Below are 5,680 nucleotides of genomic sequence, written 5' to 3' on the forward strand. Positions count from 1 at the left end.
TTGTGTTTAATGTTTATGACTTAAGTATCTATTCTTCTCGATATTGTAAAGGTGGTCATGGAACTTTTGTTCTTTTTAAATATTTTGTTTGATATTTATTATGAGATTCTAAATTTTCCTGATCAAGCATGCATCCTGCAGAACAGGTTTTTCCACCAGTTTTTGTAGATGAACACATTAGGCTTTATTTAAATTTTTGATAAATTGTTACAGGTACTTGCAATATTTAAAGCTTTCGATGAAACTTTTGCAGAGCTTGATACTGCGGGAGAGTCTTTATACACGGGTAACATTCTTATTATGTAGCTTCTTCGAGGCAATCTGATCCTATGGACTTCTGATATGCAAGTATGTATTTGACCAAGATCTATAATATGAATTATGCATAACTTCAGGCTCTGGTGCAAATATACTGATTTATGTTGGTTGTCCAGGATGACGGGGCTGATGAGTTGAAAGATGTCGCACCCAAGCAAGAAGAGAAACCAACACTGAAGTTCACAGCTTATGAAGAAGAAGTTTGATTCCTTTTCCATCTAATAATTTGATTTTTAATTTGTAATGTTTTATTTTTAAACCTTAGATGAATATTGATCATTGATCATCAAACTATTACAAAAATAGCACTATTTCGGAGGTCGTCTTGGCCAACCAGTCTATACTTGGTAGTTTCTAAATAATGGTAAGAATTTTTCAGTTTTTTATTTGTATTTTGCAAAAAAAAATGATGGCAGAAGAAGATTAAAGATGAAAAGGTGCTACATAGAATCCCCAGGTTATATAAGAACTTTGTTTGGCAGTTAAAATATAATTATTTCTAAACTTTATTGTATCATGGTCAATTAATTTTTGGTTAGGGGAAATAGTTGATTTCAATTTATTAAGGTGAGTTAAATCCAATGTATAACTGCATGATTGGCCTCCAGGCTCCGCTTAATCCACCCTATGCCTCTTCAAGAGACTTTACTAACTGATTTAATATTTGTAGCAGGAACTAATGCCAGGATTATGGTTGTTTCTCAAGAAAGGTTGCTTGTGCAACTTCTTGAAGATCAGTTGATGAAGTTTCTGACATAACTTTCTCGAAGGGGTGGCACTCTGGATATATATATTTTATACTAATCTTTCTCGCATATATGGTGCTAATTAGCAGCTACAAGTTTGATCTGAATGAAGGTTTCTTTAAAATTCTTTGCTTTGGATATCATTTTTTTATTTAGACATGTGCTACTTGATCTTGGCCTAAAGCTGCTAACAAAATAAAAGAAGTTGCCAAGGTATGTCACCTTATTTCATTGAAGAAAAGGAAACAAATCATGTTCCCACGATTAGTATTTCATTAGTTTGTGGTTAAATTCCTTCATAATCATAAATATTCTCTGTTTTAGTTTTAGTATCTATGCTTCAAATTATTAGCTTCATATTTAAATTTGTAATGAGACATGATAAATTTTAAACAAACATACATATTATTATCTTTAATGGTCGCTATTTATTTTCAGAATTCAAATTAATAATTAATTTGGTGCATGGATTGCTGAAGGACTTGAGGATCAACCAGAAGATAATATGAATACACCAAAATGCTTAGATCAAAAGGTAATGATGTAGTTGGTGCAGAACTTCATGATCTAAGTTATAAATTGGAAGGCAAATAAAAAAGTTAAAACCTGCATTCTAATGTACAACTTGATGGTATGTTATTTTGAACACATTTACATGTAAAATCATATTAGTTGATAGATCATTGTTATTATATGAGAAGGTGATTTTCTTAAAAAACTATTGAATCCTGATTTAAGTTCAGTTGTATTGATATTATAATATTAGAACCAAATTTACGATCCCATATGTTAATGTTATGCTGGAATTCAGGCTGACCAGGTCTTTCTGAAAAAGCATGGTTTTTGCAGCATTAAAACGAAGGGCCAACATGAGATGACATCGACAGTTAAGCTTAAGGACATAAATAGGAATGAGTTGAGGAAGACAATTGTGACAAATCATAAATGGTCCTGCTGATAATTGTATATAATTCTTTGTTATTATATAGTTGACATTGAGTAAAATGTATATCAGGATACTAAAGTTTTTGATGAAACTCATAGAGAAGTTATTTCCGAGTATGTTTAAATTACTTAGCGTGCAGAACAAAATTTCAAGTTCCAAAACTCTCGAATTTTTTGACCTAGAGAAGTACTGTATTTTTTTGGTATAAAAATGTTCCTCATGTGAACTTCAATAAAAATTTGGACTCCATTACAATCTTAAAAATTTTAAAAGTAAGTCTGGAAAATCAGTAAGTACCTAAATATATTAATGCATATATTACTATTTTCACATTATTGTATACTTATTTAATATGAATAAAAATGTTGCACGTTAAAAAAATGCAAAATATTTTTCTTTTAAATATTAAAAAGAAACACCAAGTTGATTATTTTGTTACTGTTTGTTTAAATTTAAGTCTTTAAAAAAAAGCAGTCTCATGTTACTATAAATATAATTTATTTTTTTATCACTGTTTGGTATTTTGAGTTTGTTTAATAACTTAAATTTTAACTCTTTAACTTCCATCGAAAAATTTCGAATGTATTATACATAAAATATATATTTTTTGTTACAACATAAATTTTAAATAATTATTTATAAAACTTTAAATAATATGTATTATCGTACCCATTTAAATATTTGAACAAATATTTCTTGAACTAATATCTAATGTTATACATATAATCTTAAATTTAAAAATTATGTATCAAATAATAAAAGAATATTAACAGTATTCAAATTAATATTATATATAAATAAAAAAATTCTTGAGAAAGAGTGCACATTTATATGTATGTACAAAATTTGTTTCAATTTTAAATATGGTCCTACAGATAATTTTTTTAACACCGAAAAGAAGAAAAATACTTTTTTATGTATTAGATTTTTTTTTGACAACTTATACGATGTAAATATTGTTATAAGAGCGAATGAATTTTAACTATTAAAATAAATATTTAAACAAATAAATTTTTAAAGTTAAAATTATTTATAATAACATGAGATAAAACAAAATATTAATTTATAAATATGATACAATCTTATTTTGCAAGATTATTAATATTGTTTATAAGTCTTATGTGAAGTTTTAATTGACATTAGACAAAATGTAATTTTATTTTTACTGGAACTAAGTTTGGGATTTAAGCGAAAAAGAAATATAAATAAAAACTCCATTGAATAAAACAAAAATACACAGTGCCACAAATATTTTGAACCTTTGTCATAACTTAAAATTGTCTTTTTTAATTATTATTATTTTTTATTTTTTCTATATATTATCAATAATATAAAAATTAAAAATAAAAAATACTTATTTACAAAATAATGTTGTATATAAATTAAAACTAGAAACAAGCATAATGAATATTTAAATTAAAAACACATCATACAACACAATAAAATAAGATTAAAAACTTATAAAAATATAAATATTTATGTGAGAGAGCACGTTTTTAAATTTATGTATTATAAAACAAAAAATATAAATATTATTCATTTGTTTTAATGAAATACTATTCAATTAAGTACATATCATATAGATACTTTCTCAACTTCAATGAATATTATTACTATAAGCATTTAAATATAAATTTAGATTTTTCTCTTTCTTTTTCACTTTTTTTAACAAACCAACGTATATTTTAACAAAAAAAAACTTTTGTGTCTCAATACTAATTTTAATTCTTTCTTTAATTTTTCTAGAAATCTCAGTAGGAAAAAAAAGTTAAAAATTATAACACATTTATCAAATATTAATTTATATTAGTTTTAATTATGTATCATACATTTTTTTTATCATAGACATTTGTTATTTTTATAAATTTGTAGTTCATATTAAATAAGTTTAATTTCTCTTTAAAATTACTTATGAATAATATCATTTGAAATTATTTTTTAAGAATAATTTATATTAACTGATGTAAAAACAATGCTGTGTAATTTATACTAAATAAAAAAGTGAGTTTTATGGATAATTTTTTTCCCTTTTTTTGGTTCAAATTCAACTTAGGCTATTTTTCAAAAGGTTGACTGTTATTCACTATAATTCTACGCTTTCACTCAAGAAGATTTAAAATAAATTAAAATAATTTTTTATTAAAGAACAAGTATAATAAGTTAGAAAAATATATCTTACAATAAATGTTATCTAAGTTACATAAAAAAATTATACATTTTATTATAAATTATTCAAGATAACTACAATTTATCGTAAAGGGTAGTGTTCAATTTTTTATTTCCCAATTTAAAGCAGATTTCATTAATAAATTAAAAATACTCAATCGAGACAAATCACAATCGATCATGCAATCAACTTGAAAAATAAATAAACAAGCTAAATTGTTGGCAATTTTGTTTTGAGATTTTTTAACTAACTGAATATAAATATTTTCAAATTTAAAATTAAGATAATGGTTTCGTGAGTAAACCATACTGCATCTCCCTCAGTAGCTTTACACTGGACACTCGAATTAATTTCATGAATATCAAAAGAGCTTTAATCTTAACACTATGTTATCTCTCGCATTATAAATTTTTCTACTAATATATGTATGTTCACATGGTTTGTTTACTCATATTTGTTGCTTACATATTTGCTCAAGGACCTTATATTATCAGTTTTATCCTGTGTTTATGAATGAAAGGTTTATGTAGAAAGATAGTTTTTCATAAGATCATTTCAAGAGCAATTATTTAAGGAGGTCAAGAGAAAAGGTACAAATTTACATCATTGATAGTTTTCATCAAGAAAAGAAAAGGAAGTTTAAAATTTGTGTCGATTGGTATTTCACCAGGATACAGGAAAATGTATATCAGGATACAAAAGTTTTTGATAAAAACTGTTTAAACTCTATGGCCAAAAAACTCAAGAAGCCTGTGTTTTTTTTTTTGCCAAATTTAAAGCAGATTTCATTAATGACTTAAAAGAGATTCAATCGGGACAAACCCCCAACTGATCATGCAACCAGGTTGAAAAACAAATAGAGCTAAATAATTAGCCATTTTGTTTCCGGATTGCTTAACAAACTGAATACAAATATTCTGAAAATTAAAAATGAAAGTAATGGTTTCCCGGACAATCCAGCACGCATCTCCCCCGAAAACAGTAGCTTCACAATTGACCCTCACATTAATTCGATTGATATTGCAATGTTCAGAGGACTCAGTTGCAACAACGGAGTTTATAGGCCTCATATTATGAACAAATATTTTTTGTGAGAGGTGAGCACATGTGATTTTCACCACCGTTTCAAACGCACCCCAGCTATCTACCTGCCGGACACCAGCTATAGACCTGCCGAAAGTGTTGTTGATGCGAGATATCCAGATCTCCCAATACACCATCCAATTCATTTTCAACACAACCACCACATCGCACAAAGCGAGACACATCGCATAAAGCGAGACAATCAAACACACAAATAATAACTTAAACAGAACAATACGAAAAAACCCAAAATTCAAAAATCTCAGAATAACACCAAATTGTAATATGTTGTTAGACCAGAGATTTTGAATCCAAAAACTGAATTTTATTATAAAATCCAAGCTCTTACCTTAGTACCTTAGTAGATCTGAAAACTAAAGTGAAAAATTGTAATGGATTTTTCGAGTTTTGTAAAACAAA

General features: G+C 26.5%; 1 long non-coding RNA gene across 4 annotated transcripts; it reads left to right on the forward strand.

Annotated features, from left to right (window-relative positions):
• The first annotated feature begins 718 nt into the window (after positions 1 to 718).
• On the forward strand, positions 719 to 2,114 carry LOC141662059 (uncharacterized). Of its 4 annotated transcripts, none has more exons than XR_012550233.1 (3): positions 719 to 775; positions 992 to 1,599; positions 1,876 to 2,114. It is a non-coding gene; the product is annotated as an uncharacterized LOC141662059 (long non-coding RNA). The 4 variants fall into 4 exon arrangements; XR_012550236.1 differs by having other exon boundaries at positions 736 to 755; XR_012550234.1 differs by having other exon boundaries at positions 760 to 885.
• Positions 2,115 to 5,680: the final 3,566 nt, after the last annotated feature.

Source organism: Apium graveolens, chromosome 5 (genome assembly GCF_009905375.1).
Source record: "Apium graveolens cultivar Ventura chromosome 5, ASM990537v1, whole genome shotgun sequence".
In the NCBI taxonomy this organism is placed as follows: Eukaryota; Viridiplantae; Streptophyta; class Magnoliopsida; order Apiales; family Apiaceae; genus Apium; species Apium graveolens.